We start from the raw sequence: 27,999 nt of genomic DNA on the forward strand, positions 1-27,999 counted from the left end.
AAGAACGATGGATCTCCAAAGGGTTTCCCTGATTAATTTCAGAGGACCTCAGCCCTGCAAATCACACAGAGGCCGTTGCTCACCGGAGGCAGTGCGCTCTGTGCCTTTTGCCGCACTCCCGTCCTCCCGCCCCAGGGCGCCATCCCAAACCGAGTGCTGGCCTGTCGTGCTCAGCATCTCCCACTAGGGGGAGCCCCTGGAGGGCAGCTGGAACTGAGCAATTTGGGAAGCGCTGAAGTTTTCTGCTCCTGTCCTGTACTGGTTTTCACTAACCCAACTGTGAGATTTCTTTGTTGCAATGTTGGGGTCTGAGATAACACTGCTGGAGGCTGCAGGCGGAGAGATATAGCCGAGACCATCTTTTAGTGTGTGTTGTTATTTACTAGCGCTGTGAATCAAGGAAGCGAAATAACAAAAGAGCCCAAAGACTGCACAGCTCCAGCATGTAGGCCCTGGAGAGAGTCTGGAATCCTCAGACGGACAGAAAAGAAAACATCAGAAGGACAACCAGGGGTGCCTGTGGCTGCTGAGTACAGGTGAGAGCCAGAGGGAGGATGACCAGGGGGCTCATGGGTAAAGAGGCACAGGAACCCCCCCCCCCCCCCCGACCTGGGAAAATGGATAGACCAAAATGAGAGTGGTCAGCAGAGGTTAAGGAAGGGAGGAGGGCAAGGGGTGAGCTTGCGGGGAAAGAGGACAAAAGAAAGAAACAAGGTTGCGGGATGAGAGAGGCAGAGCTTGAGAATAGAATCTAACTAGATTCTGAAGTTGGTTCCAACTAGGCTGCTTAAGAAACTTGGCAAGAATCAAGTTGCGGGGAGATTGACATCGAATGTCCGGGTTGCGTAAGGAAGTTCAGCCTGAGCAGATGTTGCACGCACTCAATCGATCTAATCATCTCAGTTGTGTGTCACCGAGCCACACCTACTCCTGCTTTGACCTAAACTGGAAGGAATTCTGGTCTACAGGCTTTTCTCCGTTCTTTCGCTTCTGAACCAATGCTTCCCACTTTCCTTTTCTTCCTTTGGGCCGTCCTCAGCCCCTCTAGGGAGTGGACTGGCAGTCAGAAATTCTGTGTTCTGGACTAGAACTTAGTTTAAGCAAGGAAACCCTGGAGTTTCCTTTTCCTTTGTCTAAAAAGGGAGTTAATAATATATTACTGACAAGCCTTACAGGATTGTTCCGAGGATTGAATACGAGGATGCGAAGGAATGCTCTTAATAGATTATAATTGCTAGCTAAATAAAAGTTGGCATTAATAATAATTAATCAGTTAATAGAGCCTTGCTACTCTCAGCGGGGAGTTTGCTAAGTCTGGGAGAGAGAGGTATGCATGTGAGTCTACACCCAGACTCGATTCTCCGACTTGTGGGCAATTCATACATGTGCTTCCCCAGACTTTTAGAACTAATCTCTTTGATAAATGACACTTCATATTCACTCTTTTTTTTTGACAGCATCAAATGTTTTTTTTTTTTCCCAGCCTCAACTCGGTTTCTCATGCAGATAAGTGATTGATGGTGTCTCCACGGTGCCTGGGGGAGTGGGGATGCCTATGTCCTGGACATAGAAGTCAATGTCATGTCTTGGGCATATGGTCGGACTATTTGAAAGAAGCAAATGACAGGCTGTGATAATAACAATCCCGTCACTATCTCCCCCTTTTCTAGAACGTTCTTTCCAGGTCACTTGTGATTTTTTTTTTTTTCTTCACCAAAATGTTACAGACATAAAGTTGGGTCTGTGCCTTGGACCAGGCTGGTAGACATTGTCTATGAGAATGTTAGCTGGCTTTCACACCTGCAGCCATATTCTTTCTGCTTCCCTTCAGCTGTGAGCAGCAGCATGACAGATGGGGAAGGCAGTGTAGACCATTTGTGAAGTGTTTGATGTCTCTCCTTCCTCTGTCAGAACTCTTCCTCCATGTATCTAAACATATATTTGAAGACCACCGTTGACCTGCAGAATCCAACGGTTTTTGACTTAAAAAGGGCCGAACTATCGTCATGATGCCCATGTGTTCCCCCTAGTGATTGCCCCACATCTCCAAATTACTGTAAACTTTTGTCCCTGCTGCTAACAGAAGAGAGTTTTCTTCCATGGCTTTTCACCTCCACTGATCAAATGGTGGAGTGAATATTTAGAAGGATGCTTACTTTAAGGCACCCACCTACTCACCTGCAGAAAACTAATATCTTATCCAAAGGCACAATACATAGAGGGCCGTGTTTTCTAAAATCACCAAGCACACATACATGCACATATGTATGCACATGCACCCACATGTGCATGCATATACAACCATATATGTCTAAGTGTGCATACATACACATTCCTTCTCCTTCCAAACGTATATTCCTTCTGCGCTTGATGAAAAGTATGCATAAATATTCACATAGCAACTCAAAGTGCATATTTAGTGGAAGGTAAGGATATGAATTTCTTCATCAGAATTTTGGCTGTTCTAGAGTCCAGAAGTGACCACAATTCACATAGCTTAAAAAAAAAAAATCATGAATCAATTTCTGCTCTGTCCATAGTAGTGAATATTGATAGGTTGCCTCTACTAGACAAACTGTCAGCAATTTCAGATACTTTTAAATGAGTTTTTTTAAAAAACACATTTGCGAAGTCAATTATTTTGAATCTCATCTGAGGCAATTAAAAAACATCCTGACATTTAAGGTGATATTTTTTCCCAAGTAAAATAATTATAAATAATACTAATTATGAACAAATCATTTAGTTACTCGCAGTCTGGTTCAACCTTTAGGTTAATAAACCAATCCATTAGAATTCATCTTGCTCAAAGGACCAATTTGTTTAAAAAAAATGTAGTGACCTTTTACCACAAGTGTGATTGATATTTTCTTTAACAATATTAGGACCGTCTTTCTCAGAGAAGATTGTGGTTCAGTCAAAGATATAGAAAATTCAGATGGTCTCACGTGTCTCCTGATGGTAATGAGGATACTGGACATGGTTGAAACCTTCTAATTTCAGATGCTACCTTAAGGAGACATCCGGAGGTCTCACAGAATTCACCAGTATTATTCCTCACTCCAGAAAACAAGTTTACATATTTCTCTCTACCTTTACTGTTTTGTTCTTACTAAACACGTATGGCAGAAAGTTGCATGTTTGGTCCACAGGCCAAGTCTGGTCAACCACAGTTTTACTGAAATAAATTTCAGTCTGTGTACATATTATCCATAACAACATTTTCTACCAGAAAGAGCTCTGTGAAGACAATGTAGCCCTGCAAAGCTGAATATACTCATTACCAGGCCTTTAGAGATACTTACAGACCACAAGGTAGAAGAATGAGGGGGAAAAAATAGGTATTTTTGAATAGCCACAACTCCTGTGTGGGCAGTACATGTGAATTTACTAAGTTTGCACATTCTACTGTAGCATCGATGGTTATGAAGCTTTCTTAGCTGAGGAAGAAAAAGGAAATCTACCTGTGGTGGTGCAGTCATTTAGTGGCATAGGTAGCGGCTGGCAGCCACTAAAGAGACAGAGAAGGAGTATCTCCTAGTCTTTCCCTAGATGCTGCCAATTGCCAAAGACGCTAGACGGTGAAATTCTTGACGCTCTGTTCTGATCTTATTTGCCCTTGGCTTGGATGAACCTTGGCTTATCTTCTCTGTCCCCATTCTCAGGACCAGGGCCGTGCGAGTAAGCAGAATGGAAAGAAAGCATCGTGCTTTGTAGTCAAACAAAGTGAGGCTTTATTACATCAGTGCTCGTTTCTCTATCTGCCCAGAGATGGGCGCAGTGGCACAGATACCCTGAAACAGAAAGTAACAGGCAAGTGTTTGTTGCAGAATAAGCTAGCTTATAAAAAGTTTGCCTTTTGAAACAGAGGATCCACTTTTAATTACATTTCTTTTTTTTTCTTAATTCAAGTTAATATCAAAATTATATCTCCCCCGCCCCTAAGCTTACGACATCTGCTAGCAAAGTAGGCCACCAGGAGGCAGATCTCAGGAGGAAGGAAGCCTGGGCCGATAAAACAAGACAATGGCTGTGTTCAGAGTCCAGAGCTTTCCTTAATCTTACGTCTCCACGAAAGGAGGTAAAGAGTAAAAAGAGAAGGTTGAGAACAAGAAACATCTACATTGAGCCTTCCCTGAGGATGATAAATTCGGTTTTCCCTTCTACCAGATTTATATTGACTGTTCCGTTTACCTAGCTGTAAGATTATGGCACTGACTAAGACTTTCGCTTCTCCAAGCAATGATTTATTAGAAAGTCAATGCTGTGCATGTGTCTATAACATACATTGGAACCTCAGTTGGGAACACAGCCTTCAGTGTCTTCCAAGGAGAAGAGGAAGCACTACTGGGTGAGAGCTGAGGAAGGGTAGATTTCAGACATCCATACACTGAAGGAGATGGCGATGTCAGAAGGACGGCGGGAACAAAGTCACAGAGTGAAGGGGAGGCTCTGTGTCCGTTCAGAGGACTCATCTGTGGGAGGGAGGTATTAAATGGAAGCGTGTGGTATTGGAGGAGAAGCAAGTATGTGAAGTAGCTTGGGCCCAGATTCTAGAGGAACTTGGACAATAGGTTTAAAAGAAGTTACATCTTGGAGCTGGGGAGAAGACTCAGTGGTCAGGAGCACTTTCTGCTATTGCGGAGAACCCAAGTTCAGTTTCCAGCACCCACATAGCGGTCCATAACCATCGATAACTCCGATTCCAGAGGATCCAATGCCCTCTTCCGGTCTCTTTGGGTACCAGGCCTGCACAGGGGACACATACATACAGGCAAACATTTATACACATAATTTTTTTTTTTTGAGAATTAAAAGGAAGTGAGATGTTACACTAGGGAGACAGCTCTGATGATAAACTCCTTGCTCTGAAAGTGTGAGGAACTGAGATCAGCCCTCAGCATCCCTGTAAAATAATTCTGAGAGCAGCAGTGCATGTCTGTAGCCCCTGTCCTGCGAGGGTGGAGGCAGGAGAATCCCTGAGGCTCATTGGCTAGCCAGTCTACCTGACTCGGTGAGCTCCAGCTTGAATGAAAGACCCTGTCAAAATAAAAAAAAATGAGTAGTGGACAACCCAGGAAGGCACCCAGTGTTGGCCTCTAGCCTCTACACAAATGCACAGGCTTACACATGCATGTGCGTGCACACACAAAATTAAGTCTTTGTCTATAGATGCTGGGGCCCGTTGACTGTGTGCAGGAGGCTGACTTGATCTACCGTTTGGAAAAGAGCATCACAATATTCCTTTGGAACTTGGCGGCAGTGCGCCAGAGAGAGAGACAAGCTGAGAAAGATGGGTCTTGGCCTCGCGTTCTCAAGGCGTGACTGATCTGTCGCAAGCCTGACTGTTGTAGGTATGGCACTAGCGGAGGGCTTTCTGAGGGCATTTATTTAATGGCATGCCAGTGGCACTTACTCATAAACCAAAAAGCCATTGGGCCAGAAATAGGGGTTTTGGTTACTTCCCCAGACAGGATGCAGTTTGGGTGATTATCCACATGACTCATGAGGTTGGGAAACATATCCTGCACAAACACACGCCCCTCCCCTCCAAGCAGAGTGACTCATGGCTTCTTCAGTTTGGTCTATGGAAGGCTTGGAAGTCCAGGCAGAGTCTGAGATGTGACGCTCAGTCATAAATCTGTAACATTTGTAATTACAAGAGAAACATTTCTCCCCATTCTCTCAACGGTCAGGCAGGAGGCATTTATTGAATTCTTACTATTTTAACACCGAGGATGCGACATTGCGAAACATAGTTCCTGCCATAAAACATTTCTAAGTTTAGTTGGTAAAGTGAATATAATGCTAACAGCAAAGAGAGTGTCCCACAAGTATTCTGGAGAATTCTAAGCTATACTAACGGGCCAGAGGGAAAAATTTATAGCCGTTATAGAAGAGGTATGAGACAGTCTTAACAAATACCATTCTTTATTTGACAGTTTAGCAAGTCGAAAGTCGAAATCACGTGGTTTCTATGACCTGGGCGTGGTTCTAGGCACGAAGCTTCATACTTTGGTAGAAGGTCCATTCTAACCAGAGGACTCTGTTAACAGTAACCCTGGTTTTTCCTCTTAGCCCCATGTTCCCAGAAATAAGACTGACCCAAAATATGCTTACAAATACCCTGGTCATATAACAAGGCTCTTCTCTGACTAGATATAACTTAAAATATCCCATTTATTCTAGCCTATATTTTGCCACATGGCTAGTTACAGGTGCTCAGGTACTATGGGTTTGTCTCGTCACATCCCTGCAAATCTCAGAATTCTTTCTCCTTCCAGATGCCCCACCTTCTCTTTTCTGCCCAAGCTGTAGGCCATAGGCTTTTTAATTAACAGGTGATGCATCCGTACAGTACACAAGGTATTCTCTCCACAGGATTCAGTAAATATCGTTAAGAATCAACGAAACAGCCTCGCCTCAGGGAGTTTCCATTCTCAGAAAGTGACATTTCAGAGAACAAGAGCTAGCCCCTCATTCCAAAAAAGAAGAATGTGTGTCAAAGTCAAGGAACCAACCTCTTGGGAGGGAATGGAGGAAGAAGCCTCAGCTATAGGATACCCAAGATGATAAGAGGGCCTCCTTTAACTCCTTGACACTACGTATTTATAGGGGGTCTGTGCAAATACCATGGCATGCCTGTGAAGGTCAGAAGACAACTTGAGGAATTGGTCTTCACTGTCCACCATGTGAGATCTAGGGATTGAACACACACCATCAAGCCTTACCTGCTGAGCCAGCTTACTGGCCAACAAAGCTTATTAATAAGGCGGACATATTTTGGGCCAATTTCCCTGCCTTTCTATAACTTGAGTGGATGATGGTGTGAGAGGGGTATCATGTGCACACACGTGTATAAGTGTGTGTGTGTGTGTGTGTGCACGTGCACACGAGCATATTTTTGTATTTGTGGTACTGGGTGTCAAAATCTAGATATATGCACGCTAGTTAAGCTTTATATCACATCTCTAGCCCTTGGTTTTCTTTATGTGTTTTTGCGTGTTCGAGATAAGACCTTATTACGTGTACCATGCTATTCTGGAACATGTGATTCTCTATCCTTGCCTCCTGATTGCTATGAGTACAGGCATATCCTGTCAGCCTGGCTGAGACAGAAATCATTCTTATTTGAAGACGCGTAGCTGTGAGTTCCCAAACATGACTCGGCCGTTTCCATCAGTGATCAGGACTTGGTGTTCTCATTGATAATTTTTCTGTGACTGCTCTGTACTCACAAGTGTCTTGAAGATGGAAAAGGGAAAACTATGACAGGGACATACTTTGCTTAAATAGTATTCAGGTCAGGTTCTGTAACAGGCAAATCTGCCTTGGAGGTCGGGTTTGATTCTCATTTCATCAAGATATCTAAAATAACCGGGTCACGAGGTGGTTATTGGCAGGGTCCTCACTGGGATGGGATTTGACCTACATAGGGAGAGAACCAGGACAGGAATAGTTCTTCAGCTCTTCACAGACTTGGAGAAATCCAGTTTGAACAACAGTAGAATCACAAAGCTGGGAGAGGCTCCATGTGACCTAAAGTGATCCTGGTACCTGCCTCCGGGCAGATATATGCCTGCCTGGAAGTTAATAAACATTCCAGAGCTCAGTATTTTAACAAAGGCTTTAAAACATATCTATTCTGGATACTATACCTCTGGGGTAGTGATGCTGACTAACCTTGGACAAAGCAGCCCTATACCTCTTCTCAGTGGTAGGACTCAGAATCTGTAGCATAGTCCTCTCAGATACTTGGTAAGAGAAAGAAATATTGTTTTTGGAGTATATTTTACATTTTCAAAAAAATAGCTGAAGTGTCATTTTCAATCGGCCCAGCTAATAGACCATTTTTATTTATTAAACATAAATTTAAATGTAGCTGTAAAATTGTGAGCGGATGTTTTCATTTGCATCATGACCGGCTTTAAAAAAGACTTACCAGAAATTACAAAAAATAATAAGTTCACATCCTCCCAGATGGCTAACTTGAGGTACAAGCATGCTGGGAAATGGTGCTATTTCTCACTCCACTTGGTAATTTGCTTAAGGCCAGGAAGAATGCTTCGTTTGTCTCTACATAGCTTACTCCAGAAGCAGGTGCATTCTGGGACTGAGTTGTTGAGTAAATTTAAAAAAAAAAAAAAACAGTGAAGTCATTACTTTGTGGTCATGCCATGATTTTTATTTTACTTTATTTATTTTTTGTCTATTTTGATATTTTCCAACAAATACAAACCACATTATTATCACCTTAAGATTAACTAGCTGACAGAAAGCTGGTTAAAGTAAAGCAGTCTTGGGGCTAGAACAATTGATTGGGGGAAGAGTTTGGATTTAGATAAACTGTTGGGAGTAGGATGGAAGGCGATGACATAGACATGCAAGCCTGTGTCTCCATATTTAAATGAAATGACTGAGCCAGTGGATGAGTGTTTTGGTTAGGGTTTCTATTGCTGTGATAGACACCATGGCCAACAACAAATTGGAGATGAATGATCTATTTCATCTTACAGCTTGAAGTCTGTCACTGAAGGAACTGTCTGTCAAGGCAGGGACTCAAGGCACAATCTATAGGCAAGAGTGAAAGTAGAGACCATAGAGGAACACTGCTAATTCCCTTGCTCCCCATGGCTTTCTCAGCATGTTTTCCTATAACACTCAGGACCAGCAGCCCGGTGGTGGAACCATCCAGCAAGCCATCCGGTGAGCCGGGCATTTTGACATCAATCATCAATCAAAAAAGGACACCTCCAGTGGCCAATCATCTCATGAGGGGATTTTCTCAGTGAGTGTCCTTCTTTCCAAATGACTCTAGCTTGTTTCAAGTTGACACAAAACTAACCAGTACAATGGGGAAGGATCCATTTGAGGGATGTAACCTCAAGCGGTCTTTTTGGCTCCTTTCTACGTATAAATAGTATGAGATATTATTTTTAGTGTCGTGCTGTTGTTGGCTAGAATCTTGTGTTTGTAAGAATAAGTCTGCTTAAACAAAAATCCAGACTCCAGGAAGGTATGGGTTACACCAAGCTCCAGAAATTACCTGAACCGAAGACTGACCCTTCCTCCCACCCCTCCTTGATAGATCTTTGACCCAATCCAGTGTCCCCTCACCCCTCTACCAATTCTGCCCTCAGGTGTACTTTCTTGTGGTGGCTAGATAATTTTTCAAAGCCTCTGGGAAGACTGCTATCCCAAACAAAAGCAGAGAATATGACTGGCCGTGCTATTAGACTCAGCAGACATGGTGGAGAGAGGGTTGGTTCGTCTAGGGAGAGCCTGTGGACTGTACGGTACACAATACAGCTCTGCTGGAGCCTGTCTTCCCTCTTTCCTGCCCACATACTCCTCTCAGCTCTATGAACATTATCTGCTGACTTTCCAATCTTCTTTCAAGACTTTGTTCAATTTTGCTTTCAGAGGCTTCACTGTAGGGATAGTGTGGCCTCTTCTTATCTTGGCTTCCAAAGTACCCCAACCCCACTGATGTGTGGGAAGTACACCTCATCATGCTCTCTTCACATGCTGCACTCTTCCATAAGACTTCTGGCTGTCTTGTTTGGTTTCATGTCCCTTTACTGGACTATGTATGCATGCCTTTCTCGTTGGCTAGCTTCTGGAGTTGCAGGAGAAACAATCTTTTCTCAAGCTGACTGAGGTCAATTAGGAAATGGATGACAAAGGACACCTAGAAGACATGCAGCAGAATGAGCAGTGGGTGCTATAGGAACATGGCAGCTGAGCAGTCTTCCTTACCGATCAGTGGTGTTAAAGGCTGGAGAGTTTCCAGGGTAGAAGGGAGCCTCCCTTGGCCTGGGCTGAGTGCTGAATGCACGCGAGGCCTGGAGAAGGGACATTCACTTGGGTAAGAGCAGCATATGAGAAAGTTGTAGGATACACAAGACCAGAGCTCTATGTTCAAATACAAAAAAAAAAAAAAAAAAAAAAAAAAAAAAAAAAAAAAAAAAAAAAAAAAAAAAAACCAGATAGAAATCCATAAATTAATTTTTAATAAGAGCTTTCAATAAGGCACTGATTTTATTGCATAATGTACCAGGAGTTAGAAAGCTAGAACATGGTTAGGTGAATCATGACATCATGACTGACTTTGGAAATCTCTCTCAAGGAAAATGGGCTTTGACTTGCTTCATGACGAGCTAAACCTGAGGCCTGAGTCTGGGTTTTGATTTTACTCTGCCAGGTATTACACTGGTCACAATCTTGCCCTCCGTAATCTCTACAACATGATCGGAAGACACTACAGTGCGTCTCTCGCAGTTACAGGGAAGATGAAAAGAGATGCAGTATTTATGTTAATTTACTTACTGGCTAAAATCTTGGTTAATGTCATTGCAAAATGCATAACGTAGTAATGAGCTAACTGTGTGTGTTTTTACATAATTTACCTCTGAGAACAGGAGAGCCTGACTCTGCTGCCCATGTGATGTATTAGGAATTATTCAAATGGTTTGGTCGTTGGGTTTAAGGTGCTCTTCCTGCGAAGATAGAAGTTTCACCCACAGACTTCTTCTCCCCATAAGACATTCCCTTGGGCATCTGTTGCCTCTTCTGTAGCCCACGATAAATGATATTGTGGCATTTTAAAGTCGTTCCTCCTGGTGGTCTTACAGAGAGAGAGAGACGTATGATTCCACTACATTAGGTGAGTCTTAGATCAGGTGTGAGAGAAACCAGGTAGCACCATCCAGTGAATGCATAATGTCCTGCTAAAGGAATAGGGGCTCTTTTCAGTGTGTGTCAAGAACTGTGGATGGAACTCATTGAGTGTAACGGACATATGCATTCAGGAACATGGTACAGATAACCATTCCCTCCGAGTGCTTCTTTAGTTCTGCAGAGTCCTTATGAGATGAGTGCCTGCCTTGTCTCTCATTACATCTGACACCAGCATTACACCAGCATTATAGGGGAGAAAGACTCCATGGTTCTTTACCGACTTGAAGGTGGCACTGAAAGAAACGTGCCATGGCATGTTAATAAGTTCTGACTTATTTCTGGTTGCTCCAGAGAATTCTAAGTGGAGGCTGAGATTTCCCAGTCAAAGGCATAGTCCTCATCATCTATCTTTTGGCCCATCCTTCTAGCTCTGATGCTACTGAGAAACGTCTCTCTAGGCCTTATGAAGGCAGAGAGCATGCTTACTTTCCTGGCATCGAGGTCAGTGAGATTTTGCTGTGAGCGCCACAGAAATCGGAAGGCATCTTATGATCAGACAAGCTTGAGAAGGCTGAGATTGTCGCTGTAGTGGACGAGACACACCAGGGCTCGGCTAAGGGCGCAAGATGAAACTGTTGCAGATTTCACTCCCTCCAGCTATTAGGGAATCATGTTAATTCATTCACGAATTACTTTAGAATTTTTATTTCAGAGTACTGGAGGACAGTTTGAAATCCTCTTAACTGCTAGCTAGTAGGAAAATCTGTTATTCTATTCTCATTTTTATTTTGTTATCTGAGATTTTTTTTTTAATGTATTAATCCTTTTCCCTGACTCTGAGATCCAACCCTGCTCACTGGACATGAGGCCTTTTTTTTTTTTTTTTTTTTTTTTTTTAAATACAACACTTATTTATTTATTTATTTATTATTTATTTATTTATTTTTATTAGTAACTTTTTAAGTTTGGTAATGCTCAATAACAAGATACCCTTACAATCAGAAGTGTAACCCAATACCCAATCTAGATATACCAATAACCTTTGACTGGAGGAGACATGCGAACATCTGCCTCCATGTTCCCCCCTCCCCCCTCTCTTGTCTCCTAGCTCCTCCTCTCCTTACTCTTCTTCTTCCTCTCCTTACTCCTCCCACCTTAACTCCTCCTACATATCACTCTTCCTGATAAAATTAAAAAAAAAACTTTTCTCTCAGAATACAATTAGAGGATAACTATACCAACTTGTATCAGTAAGGTACAAGATAGACCTAATACCCAGTCCATCATTTTGTTGACTAAACAGAACCAACATGAGGCCTTCTGTTGGCATGTGATCGACTCACAGGGGCCATACCCTTAAAAGAATACTTACTCTCCTCCTCTCGGTTTCTATCAATTACCAACATCACCTTAACTGAGGGTGGGACTTCACGTTCATTCCCCCTCCTCGTGCTGGGATTTTACATGTATTGACCCTGTGCAGGTCCTGTTCATTTTGTCACAACTGCTGTGAATTAACATTTGCAACTCTTCACTGTGGCCCGAACCCATCTTCTTGTCTTCACTGATGCTCTAAAAACCTCCCTGTGCTCTCTTCCACAACCATCCCCAAGCCTTGGGAGGAGAACATGCAATATAGACTTCTCACTTAGAGCTGAGCATTCTATAGTCTCTTAATGTCTGGATGTTGACCAGTTGTGGGGATGTAGTAATTGGTGACTGTAACTATAAGCCATTAGGAGTCAGTTTGGTATTGTGTCCATTTAGGAGCGTAATACGGTAGAGTCTACTAGATACTGCAGGCTATCAGACAAAAAGACCAGTGCCAGGATACCTCTTTTGGTGGTGGTGTCCAGTGAGGGCCCATATATATCCCCTCAAATATCACAGGCTATTAAAAATACTGCTCTTATAGATGTCAAGGCAAATGAATATTGTTACCTCAGACTGAGCCCCACGCTTTGGGTTAAACAAAAGTAGCACATGGTTTAGATGCAGACTGTCAAAATTTGAGTTCATTTATCCAGGAAAGCTCTGTTCCCAAAAATAATCTTAAAAAAAAAAAAAAAAAAATCCTACTTTCTTATTCTACTGGCTGAATTGCATGGAAAATCCCTAGAAAATGTTGAAATGAAGACGGCCCCTCCCTCTCTTCTGCCCTTTCGCATTTCCTAATAAAGAGGAAGTGTGGGTTTAATTTATAACTTTTCTAGCTTGTCTTTGATGAAACCTTTTGGAAATCTACTGGACAAGGGACGGAATCTTCACTAGTAGCTTTTACTGTAATCTCAGAAAACTTCTTTGCTCTCCTCTAGGTGTCTACTGTTCTGCATGCCCCATATTGTAATAGAGTCTTCCTACCATGTGCTAAGGCTATCTTTTCTTTCCTTTTCTTCGGAGTAGAGTTAGGGCAGTGCCAGGAGACAGTCAAGTCTAGTCGCCAGCCTGTCCTCTGACCTCCTCCACAAGAACTTTCCTTAGGCAACTTTATTTTCTCTCTATTGCCCTCCTCCCTTTTCTAGAATCTCTCCAGAACATATTCAACTCATAATCTACTGTAGCTCCTGAGAGGCAACCCTGGGACCCTGGCTCTACTGAGTTAAAATCTCAGATCAAACATGTCAATAATCTTTATACCCTTGATCATGTCACTTACTTTCTCCAGGTGTTCTTTGTATGCGTGACAAAGATGGCAGTGTTCTGACCTTTTCAAGGATTAAATGAAAAATCAGAAAGTTCGTATTCTGGTATCTAATCGCTGGAGGTTTGCATTGCAGTGTGCGTCTTACTTAATACATCATCTTAAAAAAAAGTTGTTCACCGCTTTCAGCTCATCCTCCTCAACTGTGCTTAGGGCCTATAAAGGGACTTATCTTATGGAGTTACTTAGGGAACTTAAGTTACTTGGAAAATTTAAAGTAGAACCCGAATGCTAATAAACCCTTGATTAATGTAAACTATTACTTTAGAAGGGCAGCCAGCACACTTGATGCCAGTGAGCCTAGATTAACTGTTGCTCCTCTTTCTGCTGATTCTGAGCTTTAGAGCTTTAGTGAGGCTGGTCCAGGTGCAGGTCTGTTGGCTAAAGGGATTTTTATGTGGAGCAGCGCGTCAATGATTGGTATTCACTTCTCTTACATGACACCAATGCCTTTTGGAGGAAAGTCTTCTTGGGAAGGTAACAAAGTCTCTGGATTTTCAAAAGCTTATGTGCTCTAAGTGTGGGGTTGGAGACTCGTTGTCTTAATTGAACACAGCAGACATTTTGTATCATGTTGATTTCCTCAGGATATGAATCAGAGAGAAAGAAGTGAAATCTTGTCCTAGGAAGAAAGGGAGCGATTGGCAGAAGACTTTTCTCTGGTAAGGCAATTTGCACACTTGTCCTTTTAGGAGTGAGTCACCGCCTATGATCCACTTCCCAGCAATGTCTAGGAGTTTCCAAATCTGGAGTTGACACTCCAGCCAGATAAGGGAGAGAGAAGAAAAGGTCTTATAATCCACCAATTTGCCACTCAGAGCCCTAAAAGGGAGCTCAGTGGAAATGTGTCTCCTACAGCCCTGCTTTTAGTCATTAAGATGGAGAATTAGTCAGTCATGTTCAAAATGACCATTTTTTCCAATAGCAAGCATTAATATTCCAGGAAAAACTAAACCACCTGAAATCTCTCCATCAGTCTTCATTTATTTCTTTTTAGCTATGATTTTATGCTAGCATCCATTTTTTTTTTATTCATTGCTATCGCATGGGCTGACCTAAGTTTATCTTAACAGCGACACTGAAAACTTTTTAAAAATGATCAAGACCTATTTTTTCTTTTTTCCTAATAAAAATTTCCAACTAATTAAAGGAGTTCTCTTACGCCCAGTTTGTCCAGATTGCAGGGTATTGGGGGTGGCTATCCTGAAAGTGTTTCCTAGTTAGTCTAATAATAGAATAAAAAACACTAAATATCTTGCCATCTTCACTGCGGTATGTTCAGGACTTGGTGTCATTCATGGTACATTACAAGCGTTTAAGATGTTAGTTGAATGAATGAATGCAGCTCTTATCTGTGTAGCTTTTAGTAATCTTTGGTGAGTCTTTGTTTCCTCAGAAACCCTATCTGGGTGGTCATGTATTTACCCACCTCCCATCCTCACCAGAATCTTACCTTTTTTTGATAAAACCAGTATATATCTGAGTGGAGGCTTACTTTCTCCTCAGGTTTCAGTTACATGATTTGATTGACATAACCTGAATATTTACTAAGCAGACCTATTAGTATTTGAAAAACCAGACATCCAGACTCAACCTCATACTCAAATAATGAAGAAGACATGTAGGTACCACTGCTAGCATGTTTTTCTGTTGGAAATCTCTCTCTGTGTGTGTGTGTGTGTGTGTGTGTGTGTGTGTGTGTGTGTACAAAATACAATTTGTCCAAAGTTTACTTTCATTTTCTGGTGACTCTGAATTCACATTTCAATCACCTTTCTACAAACTTGGCCTTTTCACATTATGTATTTGAATATAAAATATGAATGTGACATGAGATAAAAATTTTATCTATTTATTTATTCATTTTTTTTTAACAGCAGAGCACTGGGATTGAACCCAGGGCTTCACACACACTAAGCAAACACTCTATAACCAACACAGTCCCTATACTTCTAAACTCTTTATCACCAAGATGTCCTTGATCAAATGACCAAAGTGAGGATGTCATACAACTTGTGGTAAATCTTGGCTTCTCTTACAGTTTCTAGTTGTAGGATCAATAATGGTTACCTTTCCTTTCATTGCTTCTTTGGAGTTCAAGGTCAGCCAAGATAGATATTACTTAGCAAGGAGACAGAGTCTTAATCATTGATCTCATTTCAAGGAAAGGGTCATAATAGAAGATTATAAATCTCCACCCCTAAATTCAGGAGCTGGCCATGAGCAGATACTTAATTCATATTATTATATGGAACTGACATCTATAAAAAACAATCCAAGGACTGTGAGATAGACTTGGGATGTTGTCTACAACAATGGAGTCTTGGATAGGTTGATTGATCTTTGTCATTTGTAAGATGAGTCCCTGGGCTTCCTTTACAGAACTAAGGGGAATCTGTGAGTCCTGGAAGCAAGGCCTTAAGAATATTCTTTTTAGGTCAGGTAAATCTCTGTTCCTTATATTAGTAACTATCCAAATGGTGGTGTTCCTGTGAATAACCAAAGCCATGAGGCTCTTGGTGACTCACTTGTAGGTCAGAATTTTTACTAAGTGGTTTTTTTTTTTTGACAAATTTTTACAGCCCTCAGTTTCTAGGGTTACCCCCTACTTCACATACCAGTGTGCTCATGTTTACTGGTGCAATGTCATGGTCAACATGTTAGGAAATGGCTTCTTAAATTTCAGATTCATAAATCTCAACAGGAAGGTCCTGGAGCCAAGCAACTCAGCAGTGTTGTGAAATCAGTTAAGTTGGGGCTTCTGGCATATGTGAGCTGTCTACCGCTCTTATTAATCTGAGGTGGAACACCCAGACTGAGTATTTCACAAATGTTAGTACATGAGAGAAGTTCATTGACTCATTATTGGGTGCTGAGTGACTAAGTTCCTGCACTTGTCTGTGAAAGAAAGTCTGCACCTTAACGTGGTCTGACACAGAGAGTTATCACACATTTGCAAAGGGGCCGTTCATTGCCAATTCACAAACTGGATGAGACATCAGAATCACACATGGAAGACTTAGTATAGGTATTTGAATGCTATTCCCAAAGTCTCTGATTACTTACAAGGTGGGGTGGACACTAAGAAATAGCTATTAGACCAGGGGCTGGTGAGATGGCTCAGTGGACAAAACTGCCTCTTGTGTAAGCCTGACAACCTGAGTTTGATGCTCCCTGGAACCCACAGTACTCGAAAGAACCAACTTCTGAAAGTTGTCTTCTGATTTCTAATGCATACCCATGACACATGCCCCAACATGACTGTGGCACACATGTGCATGTGCATGGACACGCAAACACACCCACACCCACAAAATAATAATAAAATAATAATAATAATAATAATAATAATAATAATAATAATAATAATAATATTTCAATAAAAGAACTGTCAAGTGCTGCTAAAACAGGAGCATAGTGCTCCCTGGTTTCCCATAAGATGCTAATGGTAAGGGCTACTTACCACAGAAGCATGAAGACTTGAGTTCAGATTCTCAGCACCCATTTGAGAAGAGGGAAATCCCTGCACCAAAGAGGGGTGAGAAAAGTGGCTTCCTAGAGGTCAGTGGCCATCAACTTAGCAGAACCAGTGACACCTAGGTTCACAGAAGACATTGAACCCCATCTTCTACACGGATATGCACACATGTGCATTCACAACTGCACACATATATGTTCACGTCCACCTAAACAAATATATACATACAGCATACATACTTCTGATTGCCAATGAGGAGAAAGGAAAAATGTCTCATAAACTGAGACTTGTCTCTGAGGTGACTTTGCTTTGCTCTAAGTCAGGCTTCCAGCTCCTTCCTGACTTTTGTAGAAGTCACGAATGTGGTTCCGCTCCAAATTCATTCTTTGTTTATTTGTTTGTCTTTTACAATCTCATTTCCTGAGACAGGGTCTCATTCTGAAGCTCAAACTGGTATGGAACTCACTGTATAGTCTGAGACGACCTCATCCTCAAGGCCAATCCTCCTGCCTCAGCATTGCAAGTGCCGAGATGACAGGAGTAAGCCACCACATCTAGCTAAAACACCCTTAGATTAACTGAGAAATCTGTCATCTGAATCCTTAAAGCAACAGAAGGACATCTGCCTCTGTGCTCTGCCTGTGGTGTTTGCACCAGTGCCTTATCTAGGCTATCATTCCTTTCTCAACAAACGGGCACATATTCAAGTATCCTACATTCTGATCTAAGTGGACAGTAGACTATAATTCTCTATCAAGCCCTTTTGGGTCAGACTCTTATTTCACATAGGCATATGCTATTACATTAGGGTTTTTTTTTTTTTTTTTTTTCTGGAAACCATTTTTATTGATTGATTTCAGCTCAATACCCAGTGCTTGATTTAGCAGTATATGCCTATGTGAAATAAGAATCCGACTCAAAAGGGCAAGATATGATCCAGGCATGCACCAACCCTTGCTCTTGTTGAACCTGCATTCTAGCAAAGAGAGACAGACAATAAACACAAATAAAACACACGTGTCAATGTACTCTAGCTTTGGTAGTGGATCGATTGTTCTAGTTTGGCTTTCTGCTACTGTAATAAAATATTCCGGACCAAACCAACTAGAGGAAGAGAGGACTTATTTGGTTTCTATTTCCAGGTAACAGTCTATCCTTGAGAGAAGTCAGGGCAGGAACTTTAGTCAGGACTGAAGCAAAGATGGAGGAAAGATGTTTCCTCACTTCCTCTGGTTCATGCTTAACCAGCTTTTTCAAACAACTCAGGATAGCCTGTTCGTGGGTGGTATCACCCACATTAGGCAGAGCCTTCTCATGTTAATCAATATCCAAGACAATCCCTTTAGACAGGGCTCTAAGAGAAGCTAATCTGGACAAGCCTTCAGTTGAGACTTTGTCTTCCTAGGATAGTGCACTGAAAAGAACAATTAACCAGCAAACAGATGGTGGGTTTTTTTTTGTTGTTGTTGTTTTGGTTTTTTTTTGGCAAGGTGAGAAGTGAGGTCTGAGGCTGTGAAGGCAGCAGGAGAGTTGTATGTCTGGTTGCAAGTTTCCACAGGGGTACCTTTTGCGCAAAGGCCTGATGAAGGTGAGACCAAAACTTTATGTCTGGGGCAGAGAGGGTCACAGAGGAAAAGATCAGACCAAGGCCCAAAGGCAGGGATGCACTTGGTACATTGCAATACCCTAAAGAGGCCAGCAAAGTCAAACTAGTAGCTTTATAAATCACTAATAAAGACTTTGGTTTTAATAATTCAGTCAAAGTCATTCAAATGTCCAGAAGGAGCTACTAAAATATCACGATGGTATTAGGCTTAGTAGGATAAGGATAGAAGTCAGGAGACTATATAATTAGCTAAATCAGAAGATTAAGTAACTCTGGTCTTCGGTTGGCCATTAGAGGTGGTGAGATGTTGCCTGATTCTCACACACTGTGAAAGTAGAATTTCACAGGACTTCTTGGTAGGTTGAGTGTAGAGGATAAGATTAAAAAAAAAAAAAAACAATTTAAAAAAGGAGAAGAAACTAAGCTGTGATGTCATCACCTAAAGATATGAAAATACTATTGATTAAGATGGCTATAGAGAAATTGGGATTCTGGCTTTGGACACACTGAATTTGACACAACTATTAGAAAGATGGCTGCAACTCTTAAGCTGGTTGTAAATTATGTATGTGTGAAACTATGTTGAGGATTTCTGCATTCAAAGGGTAGATTCAGAGATAGTGAAATGGCTCGATAGTCTGGCTTCCCGACTGGACAACCAGAATGTGGTTCCCAGGGTGCAAGGAATGAACTGATTCATGCATGCTGTTCTCAGACCTTACATACTCATACACATACATACACACACACACACACACACACACACACACACACACACACACACAAATAATAAATAAATAAAAGGTAATAAAATAAATGAAAATGGAGTTATGGTGGCTTTTACATTGTTACTAAAACCATGAGGCAGAATGAGATTTGTAAGGGAGTGGGTGTAGCTAAAACTGAGAGGACAAGTCTTGTTTCCTCGGTATTAAGAAGTCAAGAAAACAAGGTGGGTGGAAGGAAGAAAAGAAGGAAGGAGAAAGGAAAGACAAAGAAAGAAAGAAACTACTTGCAGAGGTTCAGTGTCCTGTTAATCAATAGAGAAAGAATCTTTGGGCTAATAAGATAGCTCAGTGGGTAAAACCCTTGCTAAGAAAGCATGAAGACCTAGGCACCCATGTAAAACATGAGGCTCCTTAGCACCCATGTAAAACAAAGGCAAGCAAGCTGGGCATGGCTTCGTGTGTCTGCAGTACTAGCATTGTGAAGTGGAGACAAGCAGATCTTGGAAACTCACTGGCCAGCTGGCCTAGACAAGATTAGAAGCTTCCAGTTCAATGAGAGACCCTACTCCAAGGGGGATAAGGTAGAGAATGATGAAATAGGACATCTAATGTCCTTCTCTTGCCTCCACATGCTCACACTGGTACACACATGGAGGCGTGTGCCCCCATTCATGCATGCACCACGTGCGTGCGCGCGCAGACACACACACACACACACACACACACACACACACACACACACACACACGCTGCCCCCCACCAACACCCATAGACAGAAAAATAAATATATACATAAAAAAGAGAGGAACTGTCTCAAGTAGAGGGCCGTGAGTAATAGGATCAAACACCTTTGATATTTCCAGTGTGAGGAAGAATGAAAATCTCTAGTGGGGTTCCACAACTGGACATTGTTAGTGATCTCAAGGAGAACATAATTGGGCCCAGTGGTGATGGGGAAGACCTGGCTTAAGTGGCTTCTGAAAGAACGCTATAAGCCTTGGGAATATCAAGAAAGCCAGTTCTTGGGGAGCTGAAGAAATGACACGGAAACAGGTAGACCAAAAAACTAGGTCAAGCCCAGTGTTTCTTTTGTTTGAGTGCTCTGAAAAGAAACCGCAGTGCGTGTGGAGATACAAGTGCTCTCGTAGACAAAGATGGATTAATGTTTTCGGACAGACAGGAAGAATTCCTTAAGCAATTTTGCTGGGTTTGCAAACAGGGATGGTATCTAGTGTCCACACAGAAGATCTGGCTTCAGTTAAGAGACAGCTATTTTCCTTAGTTAGTGAAAGGAATACGGCTAGTAGGAGAGTCAATGTAAGGTTGAAACCCTGTATACAATTTCCTTTGGTTCCTTTAGTTTCCCCACAAAGTAGGGAACATTATCTCTTAAAATCTCAAGAACTGTTCAAAAGGAAATATGGTCCAAGTATAAGTACAAATATTTGCTCAAAAAATAAAATGAAGCCAAGCACAACAGAAAAGGTATGTTATAAATGTTCCTTGTAAGGAATTTTTCTAAGTGGACTGGTGGACTGGGATTTTTCAAAAGGGAGTCCATTTTTTTTTTTTTTTTTTTTTTTTTAAATCTAGGGCCTCTTCTTCACTGGGACACATTTCTGTGGCCAACAGAGAGTCTTCAATGCTCTGTTCATCTCCGTGACTACTAAATAGAGATCTCTTGAAGGCTGGCATTTGTTGTCCATGGCGGTTCAGAGTTTTCATGTTGATATTTAAAGAAAAATGTTGAGGACTCATCCCAGTATTGAAGTCACTAGATTGCAGTGTCAATGGGATTATTGCGTGTAAAATCCTTATATTATAGTACATGGCCTATAGTAACCTTAGATAAGCTTTAAATAACATTTAAATGAAATGATGAGTGATAACAGAATTCTTTAGGAAATGCCCAGCAAAACTAATCAAAAGTGGGGAACTGCTTTTTATTAGTTTTTTTTTTTTTTCCTTTTGTTTTCAAGAGGTGGGCATACAAGGTTACTACAGCCAGCGTTATTTTGTTGAGAACCAAGACTAAGCCACAGAACTCTTTAAGAGCCACGTGGGTGCAAACACACGGTTCCCTTTTATTTGTCAGGCACAGGGGTAAGCATCTTAAGTGCACATCTAATTCGGTTCTTGTGATAGGCCTGTGCCAGAAGTTGTATTAACCCAGTTGTATGGTTGAAGAAATCAAGCTGAGGAGACGCGATTAAGCACTTCGATGGGAAAGCTCCCTGCAAATTGTTAAGTAAATTAAAAGACTCACCCTATCTACTAAGCTGTCCATACAAAGAGCAAAAATCTCTGACCAAGGTCACTATGGGATTTGATTCTTAAGCTCCAGGCTTCTGTTTTGCTCTGCTAAGTTATTGACTTACTCATCTCAATCCACACCCAACTCAAATACCTGTTACTGGTTTGGTCAGATCTGGGAAAGTCAGCTTGTTGGAGGCAGTGACGACTTCATTGTTGGTGATGGCACTGAGTCTCTACTTCTGAACATGTGTGCCGAGAACTCTGGTATTGATAAAGGTTGGGGGCAAAGGAAAATCATGTGGGATACCCTCCGTGTTCCGGAAAACCAAACCATGTTTTCTTCAGAACCTGTCTCAACATCATATTAGTATTCTGCTGGCTGATGAAACAGAGCGTTTCCCCCCCCACCCCCTTCCTATAAGAATGCCAAAATGAAGAGGGACAGGAAGCATAAAGTAACTGTTGAATGTTGTTGTTTACTATTTAGAACAAGAGACTATCAATTAGATCTGCAAGCATGCTTTTCTTCAACGGAATAACCAATTGCTGTGGGTTCTGGTAGCTTTTTTGGAGAATTTGAAGGCTGTCTCAGCTCATTCATTAATGATAATCAGTTTTTGAACATTGAAGACTCTCATTTATGAATGAAGAATAAAACAGCAGATAGAACATCTTACAAATGTCATTCACACCTGATTTTATTGTAGTGCGTGCACACACACACATCAAAAACAAAAACAGAGCAAAAAACAAAACAAACACCAATGCAAGCACTCTGAAAACTCAGTGTGGAAATGATGAGTCTCTTGCCTTTTACCCCTTTCAGGTCTAATTTTTTTAGGACGTGAAAAAAAAGTAAATCTTGCAATCAGTCTGAAGCTGGCCACCTAATGTGACGACTCTACGGCAAGCATCAAAGGGGCTCATTCTTTCTATGACTTGGCTCTGGGGTAGGACAGAACATTTTCAGTGGGGAATAAGAAAGACAACTGCCTGGATTTCTATTGGGAACTAGGTATGAAACAACTACGTCCACTTATGTGAGGGATTTCCTTTTCTTTTGTCATCAACAGGAAACTAAGCAAACTGACTCATCCCACAGAGGCCAGGGGACAGCAGGAGAAACTGAAGGTGGTTTTAGCACAGAGCTTAATCACTAAGATTAGCTGAAGATAAAAGATATCTACTTAGGATCTTCTTTATCCTCCTAAGACTTCAAAATCTGCTTCTCATCCATGATGGACAACGTCCATCCCTTACACCCAGAAACAGGTCACTTCAGTGAATGCTCATGGGTCCAGATGGGACAAAGGTCTTTCTTCCTCTACATCGCAAGCTCTGCTTATAAAACACATGCAAGTGACTGGATATGAGGATTGATCTGTTCCGAAATTTCTCATTGCCCACTGGCCAACTCACCAGTTCATTTTAGCTTGTTGTAGGAGGTCTGAAATCCTCAGAGAGAGGGAATGAGAAAAAAGTGAGGAGGGTTGAGATCCAAACTGCTTTCTTTGGTCTTCAGGCCATCATCTGAGGTCATCAGAAGAGCCCGGCGTTCATGTTCACCTTTCTCCCACTCTCGGTAGCTTCCATCCGTCAGTTCCTCGGACACTTTGTCTTAGTTAGGGTTGCCATTGCTATGAAGAAACACCATGACCAAGGCAACTCTGTAAAGGCAAACATTTAATTGGGGCTGGCTTACAGTTTCAGAGGTTCCGTCCATTATGATCAAAACAGGAATCATGGCAGCACGCAGGCAGATACAGTGCTGGAGAAAGAGCTAAGAGTTCTCTCTTGATCCTAAGGCAACCAGAAGAGACTCACCCTTCTGTCCCCCGCAAAGCCCACCCCCACGGTGACACACTTCCTCCAACAAGACCACACCCACTCCAACAAAGCCATACCTCCGAGTAGTAGCATTTCCCATTGGCCAGGCGAACTCAGAGCGCCACACTTGCTTAGTGTTTGTTTTCCGTGATAGCTCAGTCTTGTTCTGAGGTTAGGGGAAATAAATACTCAGTTTCATTAGCAATTCTTTCAACACGTATGTGTAATTGTCACTCTTTGTCAAGCGTTGAGTCACTTCCAAAGCCTAGCCACATTCCAGAGACACTTCATTTTCTTCACTCTCATTCTTAAAAAGAAACAAGGGAAAATAAACCCCCAAACCAACAGAAAACCAAAACCACCACCGCCAGCAGTCCCTTTGAGGATAAGAAAAAGCTTATTTGAGGAAGTGCCTGCCTTCTTTGCAGACACTCTAGGGCCTGTTCAATCCCTAGTTTACCTGTAAAAATGCCTGACAAGTTGGCCTGAGCTAGTAATACTAGGACTGTTGGTTGGGGGGGAGGGGACTGTGGGGGGAGCCAGAGTCAGAAGGAGCCCTGAGACTCTCTCAATAGATACCTGAGCCTTATTGCTGAGCTCCGTGCCAGTGAGGGACCCTATTGTATAAAAGGTGGGTAGCATTCCTGAGGATGACACCCAAGATTGTCCTTTGGTCTCTATACACATACGTACATACGTACACACACACACATATACAGAGAGAGAGAGAGAGAGAGAGAGAGAGAGAGAGAGAGAGAGAGAGAGAGAGAGAGAGAGAGAGACACGCACGCATGCACACATGCAGGCATACAAACACACAAATCCTTTTTAGAAGTCTTCTTTTATTTATTTATTTATTTATTTATTTATTTATTTATTTATTTATTACTAACAGTCTTATTTTTGAATGATACTGAAAAGTCTAGGTAAACTTGGCTACCTCACATCTCCATAGGTGAGAATAATTCATATTTCTATTATGCAAGCATTACTCAAGAGTATTTTTTTTTTCCCAAATTCATGCAAAAGAACTGCCTGTTTGGTCTTTAAGACACCACCAAAAATTTTGAAGAGAGAGACGACCGTGCTTCGTGTACATCACATCTTTGGGGTAATCTTACATGTGCCCTTCCCCTTCAACAAGAGCTGAGTTTCCTCCTTGGCAGAACGTTCTAGCAGCTGGGTCTCATTTGCTTTGCAAGGACATCTGAAGGCATAGCTATTTTGGAAACTGCTTAGCATATGGTATAATTGTTTTAAAGTACTTTACAGTTTGCATGGTGCAGTCCCATTATTTCATGCAGTCATTTCTTGCAGATATCCAAGACGATTTACTTTCACTTGTTTTCAGAGAGAGAATCGGAAGTACTAAAAAAAAAAAAAAATCAGCTTGGCAGGGCCATTTACCTCACTCCTGAATGAATCAACAGACAAAATCTTTCCTTCAGATGCTTTAATACATATGCCCAGAAAGCCTTGTGCCTTTTGACCTAAATAGGTAGATGGATAATGTGCTGGGCTTCACAGGCACATGTGGTATGGTTAGTCTTATGTCTGACCTAGTGTATCCTACATGCTTAGGTATTGGGCCATAGTTAGAAAAGGATGCTGTTTACCTATCATTTCTTAAAGGTGGTACGGTGGATCATTTAAAGCACCAGTTTTAGAATCAAATTGTATGGATTTAAATCTGCATCCTCAACCCTTATGAACTTTGTGACCCCACCCACCCATTGAATGACTTAACCTCTCTGGACCACATTTTTTTTTTTTTCTCATTCAGGAAACAGGAGCAGTAGTTGCTACCTTGGGGAAGTTGTCTGGTGACATTTACTTGTGCTAAAGTACCAAGGACAGCATGCTGCCTGCGTGTAGCCCTCAGTAAGTGTTAGCTTCTCCTTTGTTGCCCAACTGGTCATTTTTATCTTGAGGTTCATTTAAATTTGTTTGTAGTCAAGATTGGGGCTGCTTAGTGATTTTTCAGAAGTAATTGCTAGTGTTTTGGGAACCATATTAATGGCAACTTCTTAGTCATTCTGTTCTTTAAAGCACAAAGCAGTGATGTTTTCAATCCTGAATAATATAATGCTGACAGAGACCTGCTCACTGATGCCCCTGGTACTTCCAGGCAACTTTTTTTGGAATGATACCACACAGAATAGGGGGAAAAGCTGGCATGGATTTCTTAAAGATCAGGGTGAACACAGTGTGGAGAAATAGATAACTGGTGAGTTTCTGGAACGTATAGAACTGAGGATTATGTCTCTGATTTCTATGTGGGGGAAACAGAGGCACGGAAGAACAAAGTGTCTTGCCCAGTGCCTCAGTTTCTTTTCCCACTGCTTCGGTCATAGTCTCTGACAAAAGCAATTTAAGTGAGTTTGAATTTGTTGGGCTCACAGTTCACGTCACAGTGTATCATGGTGGGGAAGTCAGGGCAGCAGGAGTTTGAAGCAGCCATTCACAATGTATCCATAGTGGAGAATCAGAGAGCAAGGTGCCCATGCAGCTGTTCAGTGCTTGTTCTCCACTTATACAGCTAAGATCCTTGTCAGGGAATGGTACCACCCAAGGTGGGTGTGTCCCCCCAGTTCAATTAACATAATCAGGGTAATTCCCTAACTCTAATCATCACAACTTTTGCTTACCCAGTAAGTGTGTCGCGCTAGGCTCTTCTGGGTGCTAAGATGTATGCATTAGGATGAGGTGGCTCCTACAAATGGAAATGGTAGTTCCCTAGTGCAGAAGTTTTCAATCTGTGGGTTGTGACTCCTTTAGGGTCAAACAACCCTTTCTCAATGGTCACCTAGGACCATCAGAAAACAGATATTTACACTTTGATTCGTAACAGTAGCAAGATCACAGTTATGAAGTAGTAATGTAACCAAATGAATGATTTGGGGTCACCATAACAGGAGGAACTGTATTAAAGGATCACAGCAGTAGGAAGGTTGAGAACCACTGCTCTAGTAAGATTTGTTCCTATTTGCCTAGGACATTCCCATGGTGTGAGGTATGTTCTAGGAACTAATTCAGTCTTGGGAAAGTCTAAGAGTGTCGGTCACCCTGACTCCATGCTGCGTATTTTCGTCTTGGTGTAGACATGGCAGACACATTAGACATGAAGGCCCCTTCACAGTTCATGGACTAAAGACTATGATCAATTCTGATCATATAAGGTCCAGTCCATAGTTTAGGTTATTAGAGAAGAGCTGCCCCCAAATAAGTCATGTGACTGTCAAGTCCCGTGAATGAGAATTTTGTGTTCTCTGTCATGCTGGTGCATTGGTGTACATCTGGTTCAAAGTATAAGCATATGCATCCATCGCTGTCAGGTTGTGTGAGGATGAAAAACACAGTATGTGGATCACTTATATTTCTTTAAAAGTTTCATTTTACACCCAAGACGTAGTATTTTATTTTGGAAGTGACCACCAATTAGGATACATTTCTCTTAGAAAACATCCAATGAAAACAAAGCAGTCTGAGAAAGGTAATTCTTTGGTACCTTAATATTAAGGATGGGCGGGGGAGAGCTCAGTTGATAAAATGTCTGCCTTATAACATTATGACGACCCGAGTTCGATCCCTCTCACCCATGTAAAAAAAATCTGAACATGGTGGTGTGCATTTGTAACTGAAATGCTGGGGAGGGTGAGCCAAGCCATTTTCCTAGGGCTCACTATTATTATTATTATTATTATTATTATTATTATTATTATTGTTATTATTATTAGCCATCCCAGGATAATAAGCAAGCCCTCGTTTCCAGCAAGAGGCCCTGCTTCAAAAGAGAGGTAAATGACTCATGAACACACACACACACTCACACACACACACACACACACACACACACACACACACACACAGATAGTAATATAAAATAGAAAAATAAAGAAGTAAATATATACCAAAGTGTAAAAGCACATCACTGGGATTTAACTAGAAGTAGTATCGGTGACCCTTACATGTACAAAACTATTAAGTAAGGAGCCCACTCAGAAACTAGGGAATTTTTCAAAATCTAACTCTTGCCGTATGCTTTCATGTCATACAGAGCAGAACTTTGAAACAAACAATTGTGCTTGTGCAGAATTTAAGAGTGTCTTGTTCATTTGTCTAGAGCAGCAGTTCCCAGCCTGGGGGTAGCATCCCCTTTTGGTGGTTGAATGACCCTTTTACAGGAGTTCCCTCATTGAAAAACACAGGTGTTTATAGTATGATTCATAACAGCAGCAAAATTACAGTTAGGAAGTCGAAACAAAAGATAATTTTATGGTTGGTGGGTCATAACAACAGAAACTATTAAAGGGTCACATCATTAGGAAGGTTGAGAACCACTGGTGTAGAGGCAACTAACCAGAATTCAAACCAATATATGACCTTTAACCATCAAAAGGGAGACTTTCCCACAGACTGGTGAAGCAAAAATAAATAAATGTATGTAGTATGTATTGTCCTGGACAAAAATAGTAAAACAAAACAAAACAAAACAAAACTTTATGTTAATAGAAAGAAGTAATGTGCATTCAGAGGGGGTTTTTAAAATATAACCGCTCTTTTTTTCTTTCTTTCTTTCTTTTTTTTTTTTTTTGCTTGGAGCACACAAACTTCTGACTCTTGGAAACTGTCTAAATATGTCCCACACTCATTTTTTTTTACCCCACAGGACCTACTGCAGCCCTGGGCACATGGTGGACACTTAATAAACTCTTAAATTATA

At 41.6% G+C, this 27,999-nt stretch overlaps 1 long non-coding RNA gene across 2 annotated transcripts; it reads left to right on the forward strand.

Moving 5' to 3' along the window:
- The first annotated feature begins 225 nt into the window (after positions 1–225).
- LOC143439047 (uncharacterized) lies at positions 226–27,999 on the forward strand. 2 transcript variants are annotated; one of them, XR_013107498.1, is made up of 6 exons: positions 226–536; positions 8,666–8,788; positions 13,969–14,043; positions 24,306–24,387; positions 25,060–25,157; positions 27,946–27,999. It is a non-coding gene; the product is annotated as an uncharacterized LOC143439047 (long non-coding RNA). The 2 variants fall into 2 exon arrangements; XR_013107497.1 differs by lacking the exon at positions 24,306–24,387.

The sequence above is a fragment of the Arvicanthis niloticus genome, chromosome 26 (assembly GCF_011762505.2).
Source record: "Arvicanthis niloticus isolate mArvNil1 chromosome 26, mArvNil1.pat.X, whole genome shotgun sequence".
NCBI lineage: Eukaryota > Metazoa > Chordata > Mammalia > Rodentia > Muridae > Arvicanthis > Arvicanthis niloticus.